General features: G+C 38.2%; 1 protein-coding gene across 7 annotated transcripts in view; it reads left to right on the top strand.

Annotated features, from left to right (window-relative positions):
- The window catches only part of Magi2 (membrane associated guanylate kinase, WW and PDZ domain containing 2), a 1,220,672-nt gene that overhangs the window by 320,868 nt on the left and 871,994 nt on the right, over positions 1-27,810 (top strand). The window lies entirely within an intron of this gene.

Raw genomic sequence — 27,810 nt, 5'->3', positions numbered from 1 at the left:
AGTAAAAAAATGTTTGTCTAAAACTTACAACTTATAGTCCAGTATGTTTAGAATTTTTAACTGTTTTCAGTAAGGGACTCACAAAGAATTATGTTTTCTTTATCCTTCAAAAGAAGCATTAGTTTAAGAGCCTCTAAAATACGAGGTAGAAGTTGTTTTCTTTTATAATAGAAGACAGAATATGTACTGTAATGTCATTTATCAGTATCTGCCTATTTATCTCAGGAGATCCACAGCTTCCTGTCTTGCAATTTATCTCTGAGCTTTGAATATAAATCCACAGTGTGTCATTGTTAATAATGACATCTCAGAAGAGCCCCGCGATGCTCTGTCATTGTCATTTGGTTTAGAAGGAAAATCATCTTTATGAAAGCCATGCAGACAGCTGATAGAAATGTAGTTTGGGTAGCATCATTTAAAAATAGCCTGAAATATTTTCACCATCTGCTGTGTTGAAGAGATGGCGAGGTATACCATCTAAATCCAACCTGAGTAACCCTATTCCATCTGGTCTGAGTGGAACTAGACTGGTTAGTACCTGGGTATTTGGTTCAGAGCCAGTGTCTGTAGGATACAATCAAAAGGGTCTATGGTTTGAGGTGACTTTTCATCATTGGATTATCTTTGATCTACCTTAATTTTAACATGACTATAAAATAATGAACTGAAAAAGATAAACAATGAAGTTTTAAAATCAACCCTTTTTCAACTAATATCTACTTTCTGAAACGCTGAACGAAATGGGTTTATAAGATATTTTGCCTAATAGATAGTAACATTTGAATCTGTAAAATTGCCCACTTTTTTTTAAAGCTGGGATTGAGTTCCCAACAATTTGTATGGCTTTGTTTTTAAGTTATTCTCTATTAGAGATACTTATGATTTCCTCTGAAGCTTCTTTAACTTAGACTGCACAGAAGTCATGTTGGTGGACCAATTGTTCTCACTCTTATTATTTTCTTGTTGTGGAATATTACTGGAACTAGGTAAAGATGTGTTACATTTGTTTATGCTCTGAAATATCACTTTAGCTCTGTAAAGTTTTGTTGCATTTCTTTATGCTGTGTTTGGTTAATTATGTAAAGGTGTGTTATTTTTGTTTGTGCTGCATTTTTTTAATTATGTAAAAGTATGTTGCTGTTTCACCTTGCTTGCCTATGGTACCTGGTTAGGCAGGAAAAGCACAGGTGGGGTTTGCAGGCAGAGAGAATAAATAGGATAAGGAATCTAGGCTCAAGAGGAGAGAAGAAAAAGGAGAAGAGAACAAGGAGAAAGAGGACACACTGGGGCTAGAAGCCAGGCAGCCACCAGCCAGAGATGAAAAGGTGTGGAAGTAAGACATACAGAAGGAAAGTGAGATAAAAGTCCCCAAAGCAAAATGTAGAAGAAGAGAAACAGGGTGAGTTATAAGAGCTTGCAAGAAGCTAGCCTAAGCTAAGGCTGATCATTCATCGCTCATAAGAAATTTGTATGTCATGATTTGGGAGCTGGTTGTTGGCCCAAAAGAAAAAGCCTGCTCTATTTTCTTTTCATCCTTCAGAGGGATCTGATAGAATCAGGAGTTGTAGGTTTCTACAGCTGATATCATTTACGGGGTAGATGACCCCAGGTCAAAGCTTATTCTCTGTCTCCTGACAGGTGAGAACTCCCTGGTCCCGAGATAGAACAGTAGTAGCTCTAAGTAGTCATGGTCATTCCCTTGTCTAGGTGAATGCCTAGCGCCTAGAAAGAACGGCAGTTGTTCTGAGCAGTCACGGCCATTCCATTGCCTAGAGTGGATGTAGGATCATGACTGGTCAATGATGGAAAGTCTTCAATAATCTGTCAAGGGGACTTTAACTAGATAAAAATAGAAATCCAAACAGAAGGTCCTAGTTCCCCTGCCATATAACTCATTCCCATGCCATGACTGGGGAGGAGGGGGATATTAGAGATAAAGTAGTCCCTTCACCGTGAGATAGTAAGCTATGGGGGAGAGGGAGAAGAAAAAGAAATTAAAGTCAGGAAACTTTAGTTTATAACATCATATGTGGTCCACATGCAAAATCTTAATTCTGTTTTCAAGAGGCAATCAAATATAGTCGTTGAATAGGCCACATGACTTTTCTCTCTATTACATCTAAATTAACCCTAACAGTACAATCCTAAATATTAGTAAATGGTCCTTTGCATATAGACGTCCCTATCAAGACTGCTTGACTTCATGATGAGGCATGCATCAGCAGCAGATACACAATGCATGCAAAGGCCAATATCATTGCATTGATTGACACAGACTTAATTCAATCTTCATGCCTCAAGTAACAAAAATTTCTAACTTCTTTACTTCCTCTCAACCAGAATTTGAATAGATCGGGCTTCTTTCTTTGCACATCAATACTTGTTTAATTACTTGAATATTTTATCACATTTCTCCCACTTTATAAAAATGGTTAACAAGCAGAAAAATTAAAGTATTATGAATAACTTGTGAATATAATTGTTGATTGCATAAGACTAACGTAATTGAGATAAATACAAAATAGATGTACCAAAAAACAAGTACCTTTTGTCTTAATTTAATATCTATGGGACTAAAGCTAATTTACTTTGTTTTCAGCTAAGAGGAGAATTAAACAGACAATGATATGTTTTATGAAATTTTGTCAGCATGAAAAGACAGTGGTTATGGGCAAGGGATCAATAGTTTTTCACAGTTAAATTTAGTTGCATAAGATTATACTCCATTTTTGTTATTTTACTAAAAGAAGGCTGTCGAGCTATTGCTAAATATTTGCTAATTTGATATATGTCTAATGATAAGATAAAATGTGATCTTTATTTCCACTTGCTTTGCAACCAATGGGGCATTATACTCCTGAAATTCTTTGTTTTGCTTTTATGAAGAATTGTGAATTATTTTCCTTATAGCAGGAGTGTACCTTACTTGGTTTGTGGAACTTTATGAAAATTCTCAAAAGAGTAGAATTTAAACTAAGATCAAAAGAATTTCCAGGGATAAAAACAGAATAAGGAAGTGAGTAAAATCTATGCCAGGAAAATAGGGTAGATATGAAAGCTAAGACAGCTGAGAGATCAGAAGAAATCTACTGTGATAATGGATAGAAAGGAAAGGAGACAGTGTGCTAGACAGGGTTTGAGGAGCAGATAGAATCTATAAATAACTCAACTCCAATGAGAACATGAAAGGATATTGTGGAGAGCAAAGTCATGTTTGTAAGCCCTGCCTGCACTTTTATACATAATGACCTAGGAGAGAATAAGATTAGAATGAGATGCTACAGGTAATAGCTATAAAAGACTGCTAATGACATATTACGGTACCCATTGATCAGTGCATCCCTCAGTCCCCATCAGAGATGCTTCTTCTAGCAATAGATGACCGTTTACACAGGTACCCACAACTGAACAGTGTGTAGTGAGAGACTTTGGTGCACTCGGATTAAACTGAGTGGGCAGGAAGGGTTGAGAAGGCCTTGGAGTGGGTGGGAACGAATAAGATGAAAATACACTGTATGAAAAAAAAGTTTAAAATGATTTTTTTCAAAACCACCAGCTTCAGTCCATTTCTTTTATAGTAGAGGGAGAAAAATACAAAAGTTATTCTTGTGAAGGTTGGAAGTGTGAAAACCCTCAGGAGGCATTTAGAAAATAGAAGTAACAGACTCGGTCTTCAAAACAATAAGCCTATAATTTATCATCCAACAGAAATAGTACTAAAAATGAAAGTTATTAATCCCAGAAGAAAGCATAATTGGCCTGGGAAACGAAGAGACTTTTTCTCTGGGATAAGAATCACTAAGGAGAGGGCATGTAGATCAGTTGGTACACCTTGCCAGGGATGCATAGGTTCCATCCCACACAATACATAAACCAGGTATGGTGGTACCTACTTATAATTTCAGCACTGGTGAATAGAAGACAGGGAAATTAGAAATTCAAGTTCACCCTCAGCTATCTAACAAGGTCAAGTTCAACCTTAATTGTATGAGATGTATCTCAGCAACAACAACAAAGTAGAGAACAAATAATGATTCAATTTAGCAACAAGTCCTTTTCCAAGATGTGAGTGTTGGCCATCATTACCATTTACCTTGATAAATCTCAGAACTCAAGTGGTTTTGATTATTAATTCACATAGTTAAAGTAATAATAATCACATTATATTTATTAATGCAATAGAAGACATTAGGGTGCAGTGGCTTCCTCTTTCATACCTGAGTATCTCCTGTTGAGTCTTTGTCCCCAGGATTCAACTCTTCAGGACAAATTCATGTGAGTATGAGATCTGAAATGACATGAACAAGCCCCTTGTCCAGAGAACATGTCTCTTAGGCCACCTTTGTGTGTGTGTGTGTGTGTGTATGTGTGTGTATCTTATTTTAAATTATGCTACTGAAAAGAGACCATGAAAAGCGTTGTTTTTCAATAGATGTGACGGTCATTTAGAGTTCAAATTTAAGGCCATTCAGCCAGCACAGTAACAGCTATGGAACGTAGCCTTTAGCTGCCTGAGACTGCAGGACAGCTGCTAAGAGTTATACTTAATTACAGTTTTAAAACGAATTCTTCCCGAGAGCAATGTCAAGAGTTGAACATGCCCCGCTTGTCATGTGGTCGTTCCTCTGCTTTCTCAAACAATTGTTACATCCATAGTTCCGCTGTCCTCTCCATGACAGTTCCTGATAATTACACTCAAAGGTGCTGTTCATGCTCTTCTCTCTTCTCATTCTGTGTAATTGATTTATTTTTACAAGTAGTTTTTGCTCTTGTGTTTGGACCTGTTTTTTCAATAAATAGCATCTTCTACTAATAACACCTAATTTTTGATGTCACTCATTTTTTTAGTTATTTTTTTATTGATTTTATTGAGCTCTACATTTTTCTCTGCTTCCCTTTCTGCCTCTCCCCTCCACTTCAGCCCTCTCTAATGGTCCCCATGCCACCAATTTACTCAGGAGATCTTGTCTTTTTCTACTTCCCTGTTGCAGGGTGAGGGCCTGATTGTTTGTCCTGGCTGCATGGCTATTTCAGCCCCAAAATAATCACAAAGAAACTGTATTAATTAAAACACTGTTTGTCCCATTAGCTCTAACTTCTCATTGGTTAAATCTTACATCTCAGTTTAACCCATTTCTATTAATCTGTGTATTGACACGTGGCAGTGGCTTACCTGGAAAGATTCAGCATGCCTGTCTCTGGCAGATCCATGGTGTCTCTCTGATTCTGCCTTTCTTCCTCCCAGCATTCAGTTCTGTCTTCCTCACCTAACTAAGTTCTGCCCTATCACCTAGGCCAAGCCAGTTTCTTTATTCATTGACCACTGAAAGCAACACACAAAGAGAAGGAATTTCTATACCATTTCCCATGTAGATTAGATCCAAATATGTGCCTCTCTTAGGGTCCTCATTTTTGTCTAGATTCTCTGCTGCTGTGATTTGTAAGCTTTTTTTTTTGCTTTATGTTTAAAAAAAACCACTTATGAGGATGTCATTCATTTCTATGATTAATTTTCCCTATAGAATATCTTCTCACCAGAAAATAGAGAAGAAACGAAGAGTGCACTGAAAATAATTTGAAGGGCAATGATGTTTTAGGATGAAAGAATGCATGACTACAGTTAATCTGTCCAGAGAAGTGGCAAACTGGAAGACGCTGTCCATCGAAACATGAGAACTTGAGCCAGATCCTATAGCGCCTGTAAAAACGCTAGGTGTGCTAGCTTGCACTTTGTAATCCCAGAGCAGGAAAGGCCATGCACAGATGACCCCTCTGACTGGCTGACTGACCAGTTAGTCAAGTTGGTGAGCTCCAGATTCAGTGAAAGACCCGGGCTCAAAAATATGACAGAAAGTTATAAGGAAGACAATTGACATTGACCACCACATGAACACACATACATAAACACACACACACACACACACATGCATACATGCACCTGCATGCAGACATTGTACCCATGCAATGATGTGTTAAGTTGAAAACACTGACTCATGAAGGCAGCCTTGCATTTTCTGGAAGCACAGAGTTTGGAAGAGAAGATTCCAGTAAGGGGCAGACATGCTGCCACAGCTTGAAGCCAGTTCTCCACAAAAGGGGAGAAATGAGGCCAGACAAGATGAGCCATCTCAGTCCACCCTAGTGCCACTTTACAATTGTTTGCAGATGTTTGATTCAGGTTGGGACTTCTCATTGGTCACTGTCAAGCAGCATAAAAACAGCGTCCTCAGTCACGGAACCACCTAAAAGACAGAAAAGCTTATACCCTCAAGGGCCTTCTCTGGGTTCTTTCTTTCTTTCTTTTTTTTTTTTTTTTAAAAAAAAAAAAAAAAAAAAAAAAACAGATTTGTTAACAGTCTCAGTATACATCCTATTTCTCTGCTAAGATGGTTGGTGGTAGCACCAAGACCAAAAGTGATGCCTCCTTGTCACATTCATGCATATGGAGAAGGAAAACATTTGGACAGCATGGGTGGCAGGCAGGAGCCAGAAGGACCTGTGTACAGGTGGGATGGCGGCACAGGAATACACTGGGAATCATAGACCAAAGACTAGATTATTAAATTTCTGTTCATTTGATTGATAGAGTTTTAAAGTAATTCTTAGTTTACATAAATCTTTACAAGAAAAGGTTTTAATATATTTTTATTAATTCCTTAATTTTATGACTATATATAAATATATATATGGTCACAAAGCATGTATATTTATAATGTATTTTGATTATATTCACACTACACTACCTCTGCTTCTTCCCAGATTTAAACCCTTCCCTTTCCAACCTTTGTGTCCTTTTCTTTAAATCTCCATAACCTAAGTATCACTTGTGCTGCTCATGTATTCATGGGTGTGGTCCACCCACTGGAGTATGATTGACATATCAGCATTCCTTAATTTCTAATTGATGTGGCAAGGCCAAGCCTCCACTAGGTTGTGTCATGCCTGGGCATTTGGACCTAGGTAAGGCCTCAACCTAGACGAAGAAACACAGATAAGCTTCTCTGTCCTCTCCTGACGCACATGTGCATCCCCCCCCCCCCCCCGCTTTTCCTTCTCCTTCTCTCTCTTCTCTCTATATCTTTCTCTGTCCCTCCTTCTCCCTTCCCCCTCCATAGCCCCCTGAATAAATATTAAATCTTACTCTAAAAAAAAAAGAAAGAAACACAGATAATTAAAAAATTCTAAGAGCAGGAAAAAGAATATTCTTGAAGGAAAACCACACCAATTAGTTATTTAATACTTGATTAAAACATATGCATACAAGCAACCTCATACAGGCTGAACAGCTTATAATTAGGAAAAAGGTGTGCACTTATATACAGCAATCAAAATAAAGTCATGAATGAAAATGGTGTTGGGGTAACATGAGAGAGGACTGAGGGGACATTATATTATATTATAATTCCTCTGCTTCTGTTCCTGCCTCCAGATTTCTGTCTTGACTCCTTCCCTCAATTTTCTTGATGGACAAACACCTGTGAACAAAAATGCACCCTCATCTCCCGAAATTTGGTTTTGCAATGTTCTATCAGAGCAACAGAGAAAGCAAAGTGGAATATTTTTTTATTCGGTTTATTTTTCCAACCTTACATTTTCATGTAAGGTTTTTTTATTTTCCTTTAGCAATTCTGAACTTGTACATCTTACAATTCATATTCCCCACATCTTTAGGACTTTCCATTAAGTCCATTTGCTACCATGGTATTAGTGAGCCGTGTTTAGAGTAACTTTACTGAATGCATTATTATGAAAGTGGCAATTTTTATTTCTGATATAGCTACAAAAATTGGAAGTAATGGCAGTGTCCTTATAATCTACAGCAGAAATCTGAGTGGAAATTGGATCCCATTTCATCTTCTCTGACCTTTGCCCTAAGCTCTCTCTTGGTTTCTTCTTGTTCCTTCCTCCTTCGCTGCCATTTAATATGCTGCTCTCATTTCTGTGTTTCTCAGAAGCATACACTACATACAAGACAAGATAACGTTTTTCAAAACTAGAGTTTGACTGCTGTTTATGTGTGACTAAATCCTGTGTGATTGAAAAATGAGCAGAACATTTGTATTGGCAGTCACCACCCACCAATTCTTGGATTAGTACGCCATGTAAGGAAAGAGTCCCACCCCATCGCCTTTCTTGCTTCTCAACCCTGTGCTGCTTGGATATTCCCACATCACACATTAACATATTTTTCTATTTTCAATATATTATTGTTGGTTTCCCCCAAATGTTCACCAATAGAAATATGACTAATTCTACAGATGGGACCCAGTTCTCAGAGACATGGGTCGCTAAGGAAAAGTGTGGCATTAGTCCACAGATGTGACACACCTGTGTATGTGCTAGCATGTGTCAAGACTGACACAGGAGTGAGGTAAAGGGAGACAGGAATGACTGAAGAATAGGGCTGAGCAAAGAAGCTGCACTGTAAGACAAGGGCCAGCAGGTTGCCCAGTATTTCAACTTACTTTCCTCTTTTGAGATTGGTATGGTCTTGTGTAAGTCAAAAAAGTATGCATACCTAAACATAAGCAATTGTTTCAGTTTCTTCTTATTCGTGAAAGTTACAGTTTTCGACTTTTTTAATCTTGGAAGCAGCAAAAGGCAATATACCAGATTCGGTTTCCTCAATACAAATAGCATAATACTCGTGGCATAGCTGAGAGTTATTTTGGCATTTTAAAACCAAGAAAAATTTTTGCTCATTATTTAACTTATTTCCAAATTCATACTTCCTCTTCTATAAAAATTTGGGATTGAGACATATTTTTCTGTGGTTACTGGAAGCCATAAATGTCTCTGAGTTTCTTCTGTGATTTAGATGTGGTCTCCTGTTGTATAAGGGCTTGATCATTAGGAGGAGGACCTACGAAGGGGTGGAGCCAAGAGGAGGAATTATGTCATAGGAAGAACTAAGAGGAGGTAGGGATCAAGGGATTTATGTCATAGGAAGAACTATCAGGGGGTGGGGACAAGGGGAGGAGTCATGTCATAGGAAGAACTATCAGGGGGTGGGGGTCAAGGGGCGGAGTTATGTCATAGGAAGAACTATCAGGGGGTGGGAGCAAAGGGGAGGAGTTATGTCATAGGAAGAGGCACCTCCACCTCTTCTCTGCTTCTTGGGTTTTTTTTTTTTTTTTTTTTTTTTGCGTGCAAATGGATGGAAATAGAAAACACTATCCTGAGTGAGGTATCCCAGACCCAAAAAGAGGAACATGGGATGTACTCACTCATAATCGGTTTCTAGCCATAAATAAAGGACATTGAGCATATAACTTGTGATCCTAGAGAAGCTAAATAAGAAAGTGAACCCAAAGAAAATCATATAGTCATCCGCCTGGATAGGGGAAGTAGACAAGATTGCCGGGCAAAAACTGGGAACTTGCGGGTGAGGTGGCATGGGGCAAAGGGGAAATGGGATGCTTCTTGTTTTTTAAGGAGTTAATTCCACCCTGTACTCCTTTTAGGACGTACCATCCTTGCCATGGGGTTGTAGAGTAGGGCCCATAAATACAACTGAGAACAGTTATGAAGATGTGAACATATTCTGGAATGGGAAGCATCTGTTGGTTCTCATGGATCTAACATCACAGGCCACAACATCATTTCCCTTTCTTCATCTACTGTCTCCTGTATTTTAGTATTACAGTACAGCACTGGCCACCAAAGTATCTCTGTGTAAAGGTCAGGTGATCCTTCTGAATACTGCCAAGAGCAGTAAGGTGATAAAAAAGTAAAGCTGCATTAATCAAGAAAATAAAAGCATGAGTTTGCAATAAGCAGAAGATAAATTTAGCCTCCTGTCCTGTCTACTCTAGAAGCCCCCTCCAGCCTACCTTTTTATTTTCCAGGCATATAAAATTTTTAACATTCCCTGAGTACTTTCCTCATATCTTTTGTTTCTGTGTTTACCACCCTCGTCACGTTTATTTCGTAAATGTGAATGCATTTCTTGCTTCTTGGTGAATGAACTGTGAGACAAAGAATCTGGAACTAATCAGTTGTCAGAACTCATTCCAAGAATGTAGTCCGGTGAGAACGCGTGTGAGAAAACAAGACAAGAGTCTTATGACCCCAGTTTCTTCAAAACACAGAAATATCCTCAGAATGTGGTTTTGTACTCCCCCCAGGAATAGGGGACAGGAGTGAGCTTTCTTCAGCTGTCAGCATCCATGTACTTCTATGAAGAAGCAAGTTTGTCCCAAGTGTGGTTGTCCTCGTGATGGTACACCTTCCTCGGGTGACTCTTTGACCCTCAGAGTTTAAATTGTCTGATGCTCTGAATAAAACTGACTGTTGCATGAGACCTTAGTCTGCCTCATTTGGGGGGGCCACTCTCCCAGGTCCACCGATAAACTAGAGCAGTAAACAACCAATATCCTAGTAAAATTTGACATGCTACATAAGCATTTAATGTCGATTGAAATGAACTTAATTCTCCTGTTTTCATTTGGTACACATTTTTAATCTCCCAAAGATTATCTCTGTCTGCACATATTTTGGGAGATGGCAACTAATTTTAGGTGAGGTCCTACTGTGTAGTACAGGCTCTCTTTAAATGTCTTGAAACTGTGAGCTTACACCAGGAGACTTGTCTTGCTATTCACGCTTCTTCTTTATCTAAGCAGTATAAATGTGACACAAAAATGCCCCACAGGCTGCAAAAGTCACATCCATGGAACTTAAAACACAGTCATCTAGAAATTTGCTTTTCCTAAATTTTAATGAACTATAATTTACATAGTAGCCATATTATATCATAATTTATTTGTAGTGAACTGAATATTTTTTACAGTTCAACGGTTTGACTGACATAGAATGAAGATCATAAGTAGTTATAGGGCAACCAATAACACAACTTGCTATCTACTCTAGTGACTGTGTTACAACAAAGCCCCAAAAACATTCAACCCCACTTTGTTTTAAATGGGAAAATACACTCTTATTTATTGTACAGCGAGCATTTTGTGGGACTACAACTTTGGTTTTATTCAGTTTAAAAAGAAAATAGGATGACTCCCCCCCCAGAATCTAAATAGAAAACCTTCTGCCACTTCATAGAACGTGTAGTTGGCTATTATGAAACATGCTGACTCTGCTAAATGTCCCTGCAGTGAAGCAACACACTTCTTCTCCAAGCATTTAGCTTTTAGAAAGAATCTGCTTTGAAATTTTAATGATCAGAATTAGCTGGTGCCTTTCTGTTTCCTTGCAAAGCCTCACAATCAACCCCAACCAAAGACTCTGTCCTCAGTCTCAAGAGCAGAAAGAATGAGTAGAACAGGGTCTGCCTTTTAAATCCTGATGCTTTTGTACATTTGAACGAGCTTTGAAAAGTCACTAGGATTGTGTTTCCTCTGAATGGCAACTGGAAAGCACAGCCTTAGTATGTCTGTAGGGTCTCAGGTCCGAGGTATCCACATTCTTATTTCTCTGTTTACATTCCTTTGAGAGGACTGCAAGAGTTAATGAGTGGCCTAAACAACAGATATTTATTTTCTTAAAGTTCAGTCTAGTGCCCAATATGAAGTTTGCAGCACATAGTTTCCATCGGAGGCATCTTCTGTTGGCTTGGTGTAGACAGTTGTCTTTGGGTGTTACATGATTTTCTTTTCATATGGATCTCCTTATAAAACACAAATCACCTGTTATAATCTATCCCAATGACCTCATTTAACATTAATTTCTTTATTAAAGTCCTAATCTATAAACATAGTCGCAATCAGACAGGCTGCTGATTAGAAACTCAGTATAGAAATTTGAGGTAGAGTATATAAGTCATAACTCTACACCCTAGCAAATTAATTATATTAAATAATTTTTTAAAACATTTAAAAAATAGAGATACAAAGGAAATTTAAGAAAACAATACTGCCGGGCAGTGGTGGCCCACGCCTTTAATCCCAGCACTCAGGAGGCAGAGGCAAGTGGATCTCTGTGAGTTCAAGGCCAGCCTGGTCTACAAAAGCTAGTTCCAGGACAGGCTCCAAAACTACAGAGAAACGCTGTCTCCAAAAACCAAAAAAAAAAAACAAAAACAAAAGAAAGAAAGAAAAGAAAACATTACTGAGAGATCCTAGATATATATAAATACTGTGCCTAATTTTCCTAGTAATTCTATATTTATGATTTTATTAATATAGTACCAAAGTCAGCAGTTTGGCAATGGTACAAAGAATACGACTCCTTGTCATCTGCCGTTTGTCACATGTCTAGACTCTAAGTGCACAGAGGAGAAGAGAGAGCTATTCCATGACAAGGATGTGCTGTACTTTGATTATCACGCTCCTCCCCTTTCCTTCTCCACGCTGTGAACACACAGCAACCACGCACGTGTTCCCACCGCGCTGAGTCTTTACATAGATCTCCAGTCAACCATACTTAGTGGAGCAATCCAGGCTCAAAGATTACAGTCTATGTGGCTCACTTCATAAAACCTCCATGGGATAATGAATATCAATGTATAACTAGAAAATAATAAAACATGCCCATGGTAAGCACATATTTTGTAAATATGTAGTATTTTTTATTTGTGTGTTGTGTGTCTGCCTGAGTGAATGTGGACCACATTTGTACAGGAGCCTGGAGAGGCTACGAATTGTCCCGTCTCCTAGAGCCAGAGTTCCAGGCAGCTGTGAACCACTGGTGGGTCCTAAGAGCGGAAGCTGAGTCCTCTGCCAAGGCGGCAATTGCTTCTAACTGCTGAACCATCTCTATTGCCCCCTAAAGATATATTTCAACGTATTTCAATCAATCCACATACAACTAGTAGCCTAAGTAGATACATTTCTGTCACCTCTACAGTTTCTTCTTTTCCTTTGTAGTCGGACACGCCCAGGAAAGCACTGTGCTACTTCCCATCAATGTAGATTGCATCTGTATCTGTCATTATACAGTAAATACCCCGTGAAAGGAGCTTTATTTGCTGAATACAAAGTTTTGTGAAATTCATTCAAGTTTTTAGCGCAGGTGTGGGTGAGCCAGCCCCAGAGTTGTAAACGTGGAAAAGCTGTCCCCACTTCACATTTGGCAGACAAACCCTACAGTTGCCCAGGCCCAAAGCCACAGTTAGGTATGACTTGGCCTCCCCCATCATCCAATCTATATATGATCTGCACGTGAAGGGATGTGACCCGCAGATCCAAAGCTGCGACATCTCTGTAACAGCACGATATCCAGGAGGAGCGCTAGCGAGGGCCCAGCATCAATGCTGTAGTAGAAACCAGGGGCCTCAACCCAGACCAAGGACTCTTTGCAATAAACATTTGCAACTCAAGATGTAAGACAAAGGGGTTTATGGCGTGACTCTTCATGTCACAGTGCAGCTTCCACGAGGAGGTTTTTAAGTTTTTCCTTTTTAAATTTTATTGTAATATTTGTTTTTTCTTCTTTTTCTCTTAAGTATTGTTTTATTGGGGGGGATGTGCACTTGATTTTATTTAATTATTGCTTCTTTTTGTCTTAAATTTTGTTTTATTTGGGAAGCCCCCCAAATAAAGGCGTACCCTTTAGTCCATTCATCTTTATTTGCAAGTGTTCATTGCTATGAGTCATTGGTCTGGTTCAAGGCCTCTGGTTTCTGCTACACCCCATGATTTCCTAAGCTACAGTCCTGATGCTCTAGCCAGTGCAAAAGCAAGCCAAGGGAGTATGTTTCCCAGTTTAAAAACAATGACAAGCGCTCAGACAAAGAGGTATGGAGGGTCCAAATGGAGATTAATGTAGCCCTTAAAAAGCTTTAGTCAAATCAACCTGTGGAGTGTGCTTTTTCTTTTCTCTTTCATTTAATATCATTTTTATTTTTAATTAAGATGTAGCTACAGCACTTTCTTTTCTCTACACTTCCTTCAGCTTCTCCTGGGTCCTCCCCTGTCACTTACACCCCCCTGCTTCCTCTTAAGTCTTTTGATGCTTATATAAATTAAATTAATATACAAACACAGCTTTCTGGATCTATTTGGTGTTGCTTTTATGTATATAACTTCAGGACTGATGACTGATCACTGGGTGTTCAATAACCGATTAAGAGACTTATCCCTATAGAGGACAAATTGTCACTCTCTCAGCCGTCCTTAGGTGCCTGGAGTTCTTTCTCTAGGGGAGGGGCCTGTGAGATTGGTCCTCTTTGTGTTAGAATGTCTACCCTATGGTCTGTTGTTCTCTAGAGTTTGATCAGTGTGGTTTTCCATAATGTTCTCATAATGAATTTATATTTATTTTTATGTAAACAAAAACTTCTTTGATGAGGGGTGCAAGCTCCATATCTCTGTGGGTGTAAGGAAGTATCGAGAAGAAGCTACGAACTATTATATCGAATGAGGATGTTATAATTGGGAAAGGGAGGGAAGTCAGCCCAGAAGGAAAGGGCAGAAGTTATAAATAACAACAAGGATGTCTGAGAAAGCCTTCAGGAAGATTGTATGTTTAATGGAAATCATATGAACACACACGATACATATCCTAAATGACATTATGCCACATGGGTTGACAATGATTCTGCCATGTGACATAGACCATCTAACAGACCTAGAACCAGGCATAAGAAAACTCCTTGAGTTGTTTGTTCACAGAGTATAAGAGACTTCTGAAACAAAATAAAATATTGCTGTTGTCCTTGCAATAGGTATATGTGTGTGATATATCATATATATATGATATATACATATATGTGTGTTACTTGAAAGATTTAAGTACTGACTGTGATATTTAATTGTAGTGATTCTCTGTCACACTTTCTCATAGGAACATTGATAATAAGATTTAAAAACAAACAAAAATCAGATTTTTAGTTAATTTTAAACCTTTAGATATAAAATGCACTTTCAAATTTTGTTTCATACGTGACTAAAGTTGTTAACAGAATGAGTTTCTTGTTTCTGCCTCTTACCTATCTAAGGGTGTGAACACACTTTGGGAAAGGTATTTGCTTATTGTATAAAGAGAGAGGGGAGTAGCTGCTTTGTGTGTTGCTGTCATTCTATCAAACAGAATCATGGTTGGTTGGACTTTTAGTTCTCACCAGACATCAACAAGAAGTGTCAAAATGGAAACTTGCATCTTGCACTAGAGAAAGTTTCATTGTTACTTGACATAAAAACCTCCGTGAGTGAAAGGCAGGTACCTTGTCTAAAAATAGGACAAGACATGAGATGAACAGCATACCTTTTATATTTGATTTCAGAAATTGTACAGTGTGATAAAATTGACTTTTTACAATGGCTCTTTGCTGGGAATCATTGATTTTAACACTTTTCCCTAGCATCCTGGTTCTTACCCACCTATTAAAGCTTAAGCCTGCAATTTAGATATCTCATTCACCCATAATTCTACCTCTCCCCTTCTTCACTGGAATTAGAGTTATTTAGTTTGTTTTGCACATTGTGGATTCCTAAAGGGAAAGTTTCTCAAAATACAGACATGTTACCACATGTCTTCCAAAGACATCATCGTGTTACATGGACAGGAGATTTAAGCTGTGATCTCAATACTTGAGTGACTGAGGCTGGAGTGTTGTCACAAGTTTGACATGCATAGCAAGTTCTAGGCTAGCCTGGCCTGTAGGATCAGACTCTGTGTCAAAAAAAAAAATCACGTGTGTGTGTGTGTGTGTGTGTGTGTGTGTGTGTGTGTGTGTGTTTGGAAATGGGGTGGGACGATGGAGATCTCGGTGGAGGAGCCTAAAGCACACTTGATGGTTTTACTAGAGAAGGAAGCCAAAATTTTTCTGTCTATCCACAGTTAGATTGAGTGTCTTTGTCAATACCTAATATCTCCCACTGCAGGGCATAGATTAATCTAGCGCTTGTCACAGGATAAGAGATCATAAGTCTGTAATTACACGGGGATATGGAAAGGAACTGAACAAAACATTCATGAATCTTCAAGCCCACTGCGTGAGAACTCTCAGAGCAATTGCTAGGCTTTAGCATCGCTCAGTTTAGTACAAAAGGTCTCTGCTTGCTTTGTTCATCCTCGGGATTTGGAGATGAAATGAGGCAATGCTTGTAGAATCTCCTAGCAATGTGAAGGTTTATACCTTTGGAGGTTAGTTTAACTTATTCTTAATTTGCCTGCCAAACTGAATGATATGGCTTCTGGTCATTATCTAAGCACAGACTGACTAGTCGGGTTCTGATTGGCAATTCTTCCTGTGAGTGCTTTTCATTATCGTGATTGCAGACTGTCTTGATGTCTCACCAATTGTTGACTGAGGCTGCTTGTTTGTTCCTGGCAACCCAGATCCAAAATAACCACACAGAAATTGTATTAGTTAGAACACTGCTTGGTCAATAACTTAAGCATATTGTTAACTGGCTCCTATATCTTAAATTAACCCATCTCTATTAATCTATGCATTACCACAAGGTCGTGGCCTATCTGCAGGGCTCCACCCAACATTTATCTCCTGTGGCTGCTACATGGTGTCTCTTTGACTCTACCTACTCTCTTCTCCTCTACCTGCTTCCCACCTTGTCCTATTCTCTGCTGCTGTAGGCCCAAAGTAGCTTCTTTATTAACCAATGGTATTCACACCATTCATATGGCTAAATTACATTCCCAGCTTCACAAATGTACTGACATTGAGAAAACGTACTTAGTGCTCTCAAAGAACGTAGAATGAACTGGAGTTTTTCAGAGGGGAAAATTATCTCAATTTGTAAAATAAACTTTTAATAATAAATAATGCTTAACTTTATTTTATATGCCTTTCAATATTTTGACTATATTAAACTTGATTACACCAAGGCCAGCTGGCCTGGGTCTACAAAAAGCATGGGATAAAACCCGACTCGCTGAACATAGCGGACAATGAGGGCTCCTAAGAAGTCAAGAACAATGGCAATGGGCTTTTGATCCTACTGCACGTACTGGCTTGGTGGGAGCCTAGGCAGTTTGGGTGCTCACCTTACTAGACCTGGATGGAGGTGGGTGGTCCTTGGACTTCCCACAGGGCAGGGAACCCTGATTGCTCTTCGGGCTGACGAGGGAGGGGCACTTGATTGGGGGAGGGGAAGGGAAATGGGAGGCGATGGCGGGGAGGAGGCAGAAATCTTTAATAAATAAATTAATTAATTAATTAAAAAAATTAAACTCGATTACAATGTACTTTAGATTTCAAAAGTCTATTTGGAGTTTATATGATTATGTATGTAGTTATGTTTAGGAAAAAATATTCTTCTTTTTACATATGCCAATTTTTTGTCAGATAATGTTGTCTTAAGAGTTGTGTGACAGAGAGTAACTAATGTTAGGTGACTGAAACCTGAGTTTTCAATACCTTAGGGAGCAGACACCAAAATTATGTAGGATGAGTAACAGGTAGTTGAGTATTATTAAGTTTCTGTTTTTTTTTTCATTTCAAAATGTCTCATAAAGTAAAAGTCAGTAAACCACTCAGCACACATTTCAGTGCGGCATCCATCCTTTTTACAGGACTATGGAGCTTCTGAAAAGACCTGGTTTGGGAGAGTAGAAATTACAGCCACATAATTTATTGAAAGGATTGTGACTTTTCAATTACTCTGTGTCAAGAAACATCTGGAAAGGTGATTGTCTCCTTTGAATGGGGCCTAGTGTAGAACAGCTGAAGAGCTATAAATATCTAGGTGGTAGTCGTTAGGGTTTACACTTAGGATTCCCTGCTAGGAAATTTCATCTTTCCTGAAGTTAGTTGATCTGAGGTTGGATACCAGTTGGACCTGGGGAAGCTGCCATCAGTCATTGCCATCCGCCATTGCCGTGCTATCGCCGGTGTCTTTGAAGCACCCCAGAAACTAATTTCTACCATCCTCAAATCCAAGATGGAGAAGGCTCACAGTGGCTGTGGTCACTGTTCAATTGTTTGCTCGCATTGCTGCCATGTTTCGGGCTCTAACTTTGTCTCAGGTGGGAAAGCTGAGAGTTCAGATTTAGTTATAGTATCCTAAGAGTTCTTTATGTACCATTTATAATTTGATCTAGTTTCCTATCATAGAGTATATATGGTAAGCTTTGTGCTTCAAATAAGGAGTCTAGGCTTCAGTGTATTTTTTTTTTTAAACCAGTAAGAGATACAAATCATATGGGTTTCAAAGTAGAAGCAGCCAAAGTATTTGTTGAAATGTGGGGAGAAATGGCAAAGTTTGGCCATTTGACACTTAAGTCAAATGGAAAAACATTAGAATTTTTGAATAAAAAAAATGTAGTTATTTTCCTTTACGTACACTTTAGATACCAGGTAGGAAATTACATCAATATAAGCCTTAATCATAATGGTTATCAGGTTATATTAAAATGGAAATTTTACTATGTGTATTAATATTGATGCCAAGGAGAAAAGGAAGAGAGAAATGATAACAAAGAAAGGGGGAGCAGCTGAGAAAGGCGGCTTTTGAAAGCTTAATGCATAAGAGAATTAGTTCTTCGGGGGATTTTACTATTGTGATAGCAATACTTTTTAAAAAGATATGTATGTATGAGGATGTATTAAGCAAAAAACTACAATAGTAGGCTCCAGAATAGTATTTGTGTGTGTATATACATACATATATACATATACATATATTATACATACAACATATACTCCAGAGAATCTTTAATAAGAATTAAAATTATCAAGGAGAGCTCACATAATGTCAAAAGTGTTTGACTGATTTTAAAGAAAGATAACTGAGGGCTAGAGAGATGGCTCAGAGGTTAAGAGCATTGCCTGTTCTTCCAAAGGTCCTGAGTTCAATTCCCAGCAACCACATGGTGGCTCACAACCATCTGTAATGGGGTCAGGCACACACACAGACAGAACACTGTATACATAATAAATAAATAAATATTAAAAAAAGAAAGAAAGATAACAGTCACTCAAATGGACAAATGGCATATAACTTTTGGATGCATAAGAATAAATACCATCTTTGGATCAAGTAAAGAAGTAAAGGGTAAATTTACATTTTGAAGCATGTTGGCCTATTGGGCACTGCTTATAACCTGCACAGTGTTCATTGTGGTAAGCTGACTGTCTACCACAGCAGTGTCCTATGGCAGAGGGGAGCCCCGTCACATTGTTGGAACTCTTGCATTGCTCTAGACTTCAGAGAATCAGTAAGTTCTTCCTAGGCTGGCTGTATTCAGGAAAATGACTGGCAGGAATTTTGTGTCCCTGCTCAGGAGCTTATTTATTTGGGTGACATTCCGCTTAATTTTATTTTATTTTATTTTATTATTATTATTATTTTTTGTTTGTTTGTTTGTTTGTTTGTTTTTCGAGACAGGGTTTCTCTGTATAGCTTTGGTGCATGTCCCGGAACTAGCTCTTGTAGACTAGGCTGTCCTCAAACTCCCAGAGATCCGCCTGCCTCTGCCTCCCGAGTGCTGGGATTAAAGGCTGGTGCACCACCACCGCCAGGCTTAAAACTTTTGTTTTGACTAAACTCCTTTGCTGGTGGCTTAGTTTTAATAACAGAGCCTCTAAAAAGCATCATTTTCATATTTTTTAATTTTGAAGCTAAGAAGTAAAACTGTGATTTGTATCCCTCCTCTCAGAAGCGGTGACTTGTCTGCTATTGTTTACTGGTTCACACTAAGTTAAGCATCTTGGTTTCCCAAATCGGTTTTGAAACATAAATCTGATGCACTCTACGTATTTTCACTTCCCATCCTATTTTCCTCCCGATGATTCCATATGTAAAATGTTTGTGTCTTTATTTAATATATTCAAGTGTGCTTCACGTGAAGAATGCAATGGCGTACGTATCCAGGTTGGTGCCGTCATCTCATTTCCACCGCGTGCAATTTTTGCACCTGTAGGTCATAGAGAAACAAAATAATAAACACTCTCATCAAGTAGACAAAGACGTGAAGAGATAATCAAAACCAGGGCAGAAATAAATAAAGTAGAAATGAAAAATAATGATGCAAAGACACAATGAAATAAGGGGTTGGCTCTTAGAGAAGATCAGTAGGATCGGCCAGCGTCTGCTCCTCTGTGTGCTCACGGGGGTCACTGGCCATAGTGCAGAGTTCTTCACAATTATCTCAGGCTTGCTTGTTCCGATCGACACTATCACTGAGTTTCATGAAGAGGAGGCTGAAATTTAGGAAGCAGTCAGTAGGTGCTTGCTCAATTACAAATTGAATGAATTAAAGAAGAAACTAGACCAGTAATGCCTTAATACTTAGAATAGTCTCATTATATCTCAAAATACTTATTTTTTTCTACAGGTAATGTTAAATAAACTTTATGAAGGGCAATTAGTAAATATTATAATTTATGTCAACCTTTCATGTTTCAATTTCATTTGCTAATTGATGGCACCTTGAGGTGAAATTTATGTCTTCATTAAATGTGTCTTTATAAAACAAAATGATGACTGAACCTGGTTTCCTGGATTAAAACACATATTTAATTTTTTTCCTCTTAATAATAAAGCAGTCTATAATCAAAGCACAGATTTTTAAAAGTTTGTTTGAAATGAAAGTACATGATAATTTAAAGTTCAGTTTACTGAGTTTCAAGTTTTGTTATAAATGGTATATGCTAGTCACTGTACCCTTGCTAGCTACAGTGTTATTTTTCAGTTCTACAAATAGAAATTGCAGCATATAAAATTGAAAGAGTCCACTCCGTCGTCACTATGGCAGAACAGAGGAAAGTAGGAAAAGCATATAGTGGTGCTGGGAAGATGTGACAGGAAAAGATGGGGCATGCGATCAGTGAGTTCATGGGCAGTGATACCTGAGCAAAGACATTACAGGTAAGCCGACACATCATATACTGAGAGCATGGATGGATTGATAGCAGCCCTGGGTGATTTATATCATGCTCATGGAGCATGTGATTGTTATCTCCAACTCTTACCATCTTGAGAAGGTAATGGTTGCTTTGAAGAATAAAAATGAGGAGATGGGAGGGGATGATTTATTGAGCTTCCTCAACGCTCCCCGAGAGTTGCTTGTGGAAGGAATCAGTGATCAGTTGCACATCAGTATTCTAAGCTTTTGCAATTTAATCACGGACTTGTGCTGGTAATGTTTGCAAACAAGTTGTCCCACGGTGTTGTATATGAATAATGCAGTCATCCAAATTGAAAAGCAACTTCTCAAAACAAATTTTGGAGAATCCTATCCCTAAGAAAAAAATATTTGATTTCTGTTTCTGTCTCTTCCCTGTCTGACTCTAAGGGACATATAAACATCCTAGAGGGGACATTTGTTCCATGAGAATGCCACTCCGATTAGCACAACCAATTCTTCTTCTGCTTTCCACTCAGTACGTAATTAAGCACTTAACTATGCTCAGTAATTTAGCTTCTCCGAATCTGTTTTTCTTGTTCAGTTCCCAAACTCATAGTGTGCTAAAGCACTAGCAAAGAAAACAAAACACAAAGGGCATGTCAGCTGACTGGTCAGGCGGCCACACCCACACAAACAAACATCACTTGTCTCAAGGACCCAGGGTGAGTCAAAGCCTTCCTCTTTTTCTCTGTAAAGCTGCTGGAAATCCTGGCAAAAATGTTGATTCTCTTCTGTCAAATCCAAATCGGTTTCCTTCACCAATGGAAAATAATAACTCTAACAAAAGTATTCATAAGACAGTTTAATCTGAACCGAATGGTGGGAGACCCTGGAACAGAATCACAGGTTTGCAGTACACTAAGTAATACATGCTGCCTTAAAGGAGGCAGGAAAAGTTACAGGCTCTTGTGCATTCATCAAATAACAGCCATAAATCCGCACATTTACCTGTTACATTAGTGTGAATCTTCCCCTATGGTGGAAAGAGTTCCCAGCAGGATTTTAGAGCTGCTATTGCTCCATTCTGCCATAAAAGAAGGCTTGGAGGCTCTGGAATCTGTTTTGCTGGCTTGAAATCTTAGCCATTACCCAGTACCCACCTTCCCACAACCCCAAACCTCCTGGAGGCATTGTTGTGCACAATACTGTGCTTCTAACATTTCATCAACAGTGCACTTCCAGTGCCTAACTCATTATAAAACCAACATGGGACAAGGGCATAATTGTAAAGTACAATTTTCCTATGGGAAGAACCATTCTGCATTTCAAAATAAACCTTTGGAACACATCTCTCAGGATTTAAAGTCAGCCTTGTAGCAGTCTGAATCAAGAGTTGACATTTGCTATTGCTTCATTAGTACGGATCCAACGTGACAAAGCCCATGGAGGTTCTATAAGTTTGTCTATTAGAAGAGGTTTCGAAAGGAAGTTTCTTTGTATTATCACTGTGAAGTGCCCTTACAACAAAGTCATGCTTCCTTTTCAGTTGGTTTGAGTCAAGCAGTGTAGGACAAGATGCTTTTCATCCTAGAACCATTTGAAGTGGACGATCATGGTATTCAAACATCTGGTATTCTTGAGGTGCAGCAGAATTACATAAAGAAATACGTAAAGTATTTCTTCTTCAAATTAGAGAACTGATCTTGCTTAATGGTTAACATGAAAGATTGAATATTGTCAAACTTTCAGCCCTGATTCTGTAAATCTCCATGTATTTTACTTAAAGGCTCATTGATTTAATAATGAATGTTTGTAGTTGACTCAGGGATAATAACTTGCTTATACAAACTGAAATATACTTTAAAACTCACAGTTTAATCTCCATTTGCATGTCCATATTTAGATTTTTGAATGAAGGTGTTGTAGAAGTTTGTTCATATATATCAATTCTTACTGGATTTTCAAAGAACAAAAATAACTGATATTTTTGTTTTTATCTCTTCAATTTTAAACTTAAACTTTTAGAATAAAATACAGTCAGTAAACCATGACTCTAAAAGAAAAACATTCTTGCCTACTGAACCAGCTACATATTGAAGAAAGCAGTATTCTTCTGTCATGAAAGTCATTTTACTAAATATTTTATGAAAATAAAAAGAACCAAGCTTTGAGGTTTATTGAATTTATGATTCCAAGTGTAGTCCTAACTATCCCAGTAACTTATTTTCCCCCTCTAGAATATGAATTGTGCATATCTCTGGTTTAGAAAAATACGGATTGAATTTGGGTTAGATCCTTCTGTCATTTTATGTCCTTATATCTTTTTTCCATCCGTATGCTGAATTTCTCGCGATATCTGCTTTTTATAAAGGATAGCTGATTCTTAGGAGTTTTGTTGTAATACCACATTCTCAGATGTGATTAGCCATGTTTGGACAATTTTTTAAAAATGTAGATGCACGGTAGCTAGTTTCCAACGTTGCAGTCATCCTTAATAAATACTAATAGTGAAACTTTGATAACGCATGGCTATCATCTAGAACAACGCCTGATATTCATCAAGAATCCATTTAGCCTTCTCCATGAGAGCCAATAAACATAACTAGAGAAACATCTAGTTTGAGTACAGTGCTAACAATGAAAAATGAAACTCAAGAAAAATACTGCATTTGTACAACAATATGGGAAGGAAATGATAAAAAGCCGTTTTCAGTGGAAGAGAATATCATAAACCACTTATATTTATCCCTGTCTTTTTCTCTGAAGTGGCAATTATTCTCTTTCCTTTCGAATCTCCTAATCATCTGCAACTGATAAAAACTATTTTGTTTTTCTTATTATTACATTTCTTATACAAAATATAATGTTCCAAATTTTTGAAGGAAAAAAAAAGCCACAAAAGTACTAAGGCTGGACTTTTTAAAAGACACCATCAATGTGACTTAACTAATGGAGAAATCCACATCATTCATTATGTAACAAAATGTGTTCAGTTATGAAAACAAAATTAAGCAGGGCATGTTCAATAAATTTAATGGCCCGGGGATGCGCTCTCCTGTTTAAAATAGGAAGAAATTATTTGGAGAACAGTTCGCTCCTGGTGACTAGTATAGACCACACGCACCCGGTGATGAGGTTTTACCTGCCAGCCATCAGAAAGGGAAATGGGTCTCTAGATGACAGACATCCAAGATGCAATTATCTAAATGAAAGGGGCCTGTACTTCAGCAGAACTGATTACATAAGTCTGTCAGCCATTTCGTGGCTGAGGATATTAACAGAATCCCTTAGCTTTTCTGTGATTTGACTCTTCTGTTTTGGGAGAAGTTATGCAACAATGGTTTTGACATGGTAAACTTAGCAATGTGGCTTCACGGTGTTTTCCCATGATTTATTCCTTGATGTCCACCCCAACCAACGAATGAGTATGACCTTGTCCTGAACCAATTTTCTGCTAAGTTCTCATTCTCCTGGAAAATTCAGAAAATAAAAACCAGTATTTGAGATACACTCTCCAACACTGCTTTTATAATGATATCTAACTTGCTACAAATAAATAATCAATAATTTAATCATTTTATGACAAAAATTTCCCAAACTCTAAAATATACTCAGTAAATATTTTATATGAAAGCTTAAAACTTCAGATCTAGAAGAATGCTTCTTTGGTGTTGTGCTCCCTGCTCTACACTCAGTGTCTGCTTCTCCTCGAATCTGTGTGGGGTCGGAATGCAGGGTGGGGCTCTCACAGGTGGGATGGCTTCTTTATTAACATGTGATAATCAATTGCGAAGAAGGTGACATGCAAACCAGACAATAAAACAGGACAATGAATCTACGGTCATCTTTACTTTAACATTTCAGTCTTCATGAAGGAAAGAATAAAGATTTCTGTGCAAGCCACCAGAAAGTCTGTGGTGTTCTATTATGGCAGCCTGGACTGACGATAATCCTAATGTCTGACTTTGCCAATGACTTCTGTATCCCCAAAAGAATGAATGTTGGGAGTGGTAACTAAAACTCAGTTTTTCTACTGAAAACCCTACCTCATTTCTACAATATTATTTGCATTTTTCAAAAACATTTCAAGAATTTTGTATATAACAAAAATCTAATTTTTATTATATAGAGACACTCCTAAAGACTTCATATATCTACATGTATAACCATGAATATGAATATGTATATGCATATTCTTAGATGATTTAATGGTAGTGTACTTGTCTAACAAGCCCTGGGTTCAATCCTCAATGCACCCTTAAATGTATCTTACATTCATTATTTAAATGATCTTTACATATAGCAGCTGTTAATATTTTATGTGCTTATAGAATTTTCATTATTATAAAACCACTTTGAGTAACAGTTTATAGTATACTTATGTAAAAAGCACTTACATATTCTTATGTAAATTTTTACAAATCATACTCTACTGCATGTAGAAATATGATTTTATTTATAGAGTTATTCACTGTGGATTTATTGTATGCAGAACAATTATGAGATTTAAAGATGGACTACCATGGAAAGCCCAAGCAAGCTTCTTATTCCTAATGGACTAATATATTAGCTAGCATTACTTATGAAACAACAGGTTGGAAAGAGTTTTCCTTGTTGAAATTCGGCTCTGAAATGCTAATACTGTAATATATCGATATTTTTTATCTTTTGCTATACAGATTCTATATGGTTTCTGTTAACTTTGGTAAGTTTAATTCTTCTCTCACACACCATAGTTTTGTAGATTGCACATACATCAATACTGGAGATGGGGAGGGAAGCAGGAGAAGATGTGACTAGGAACCATGACCTTGGGATCTCCAGATAAAGGGGCAGTGTGAAGCCTCCCAGCAGGTGGCCTTGAGAATACACAAGGCTTAAGGGAGATGCTGAGCCTATGAAAGCTCCAAGGAGAAAGAAGTTAAGTAAGAGATGGCTTCAAGTTGTAGTACAGATAGTAATTTCCTGGTTACTATCAAATAGAAAAGAAATCTCATTATCTGGAAACAAAAAAGAGAAAGCTGACAATGATGGCCAGAAAAATACAGACAAGACAATATGCTAGACAATCTTCACAACACTACTTTACGTTTTTTAAAAAAATATTTTTTCTATTGAAAATAGATTTTTTTTCTCACATACTATATTCTGGTTATGGTTTCTTCTCCCTCTCCTCTTCCCATTTCCTCTGTACCTCCTCTTCCATCCAGATCCACTCCCATTATTTTTTACATTGGAAAACAGATGGGCTTCTAATGGATAATAAGGAAATAGGATAAACCAAAAACTGAAACACTGAAGTTGGATGAAACAAAAGAGGGGGAAAAACTCAAGAAAATATGTTAGAATCAAAGACCCTCTCATCTACACCTTTATTAATCCCATAGAAACACCAAACTGGATGGATTAATATATATGCAGACCCGTGTGAGCCCTTTCACACTGCTGCAGGTTCTGTGAGTTCGTGAGTTTGATAATGTTGATTTAGAGGCCCTTGTTTTCATGGTGTCCTCCTTCTTCTTGACCCTTAAGCTCTTTCTACCTCCTCTTCCATAGGAGTTCCCTGATCTCTGATGGGAGAGATTCAATGGAGTCCTCCATTCAGGGCTGGGTGTTCTGAGTTCCTTCTTTCTTTGTAATGTCTGCTGTGTGTCTCTGTATTTGTTCTTTTCTGATGATGGCTGAGCAAGACACTGACCTGTGAGTATCCAGAAAGTCTTTAGTTGTCATTTTATTGCGACTCTTCTATTAACAACATTAGTATTTGCTTTGCTCTAGGTCCCTTTGCTATCTAGTTTTGGTACTTGGTCACCCAAGTTGACTATGGGTTCCATCTCATGGAGTGGGCTTTAAATCAAATCAGTCATTGACTGGTTATTCCCACAAGTTTTGTGTCATCAATGGCTTAGCATATCTTGCAGACGAGGTACCATTTTACATGGTACCAGGTTTATGGCTGGCTTGGTGTTTGTTTCTGTTTCGGCAGCATGCAGAAATTTCCTACCCCAATGATACTGGAACATTCAGGTGAAGGATCTATGTAGGCACCAGCTCAACTTCTCCATGTTCCATGAACGGTGTAGGTGCTGTTTTCAGCAATGGAATCTTGCTATCAGTGTGGAGACAGTGGCCTATAGTCTTGGCAACTGCCTGGGTTGTCTAAGATCCCTTTGGCCAACAGCTCAATTAAATGTAATCAAATCCTGAGACTGGAAACTTCATTTCATGATGAGAGAGAGCCAGTTGGGACTCTGTGTCCACTGCATTGTTTGGTGGTTTCATTTAGATAACCTTCATATATGTACACATTTGGGAAGCTTCTACTATATTAGGCTTCCCTACTACCCCTCAAATGGTCCTTAATTTAAGCTGTCTGTCTCTTCAGGATGAATGCATATGCTTCCACTTTTATTGGTCTCAAAGCTCCCTCCTAAAAGAGACATTTTAACAGAGTGAAGAAGACATTTAACAGAGTTTGGCTCAAATTCCTACAATGCCAACACAAAACATAAAAGGCGAAAAAGAAATTGGAGCACAGAGACCTGTTTCCTAACCTCAGGCAAAATAAAGCACAATACTAGGCTCAAGAGGTAAAACAGAACAAATTCAACTGCCTATTTCAGCATCCTATAGAATAGGAATGAAAAATAAAACTGGGATAATTCGCGATCCTAGAGATGCTAAATAAGAAGGTGAACCCAAAGAAAAACATATAGTCATCCTCCTGGATACTAACCTTCATCAGGCGATGATGAAAGGAGACAGAGACAGAGGCCCACATTGGAGCACCGGGCTGAAATCCCAAGGTCCAAATGAGGAGCAGAAGGAGAGAGAGCATGAGCAAGGAACTCAGGACCACGAGGGGTGCACCCACACACTGAGACAATGGGGATGATCTATAGGGAACTCACCAAGGTCAGCTGGCCTGGGTCTGAATGAGCATGGGATAAAACCGAACTCGCTGAACATAGCGAACAATGAGGACTACTGAGAACTCAAGAACAATGGCACTGGGCTTTGATCCTACTGCACATACTGGCTTTGTGGGAGCCTAGGCAGTTTGGATGCTCACCTTACTAGACCTGGAAGGAGGTGGGAGGTCCT

Source organism: Chionomys nivalis, chromosome 26 (assembly GCF_950005125.1).
Source record: "Chionomys nivalis chromosome 26, mChiNiv1.1, whole genome shotgun sequence".
In the NCBI taxonomy this organism is placed as follows: Eukaryota; Metazoa; Chordata; class Mammalia; order Rodentia; family Cricetidae; genus Chionomys; species Chionomys nivalis.
The sequence above is the reverse complement of the archived record's forward strand: the minus strand, read 5'-3'. Positions and strand labels throughout refer to the sequence as shown.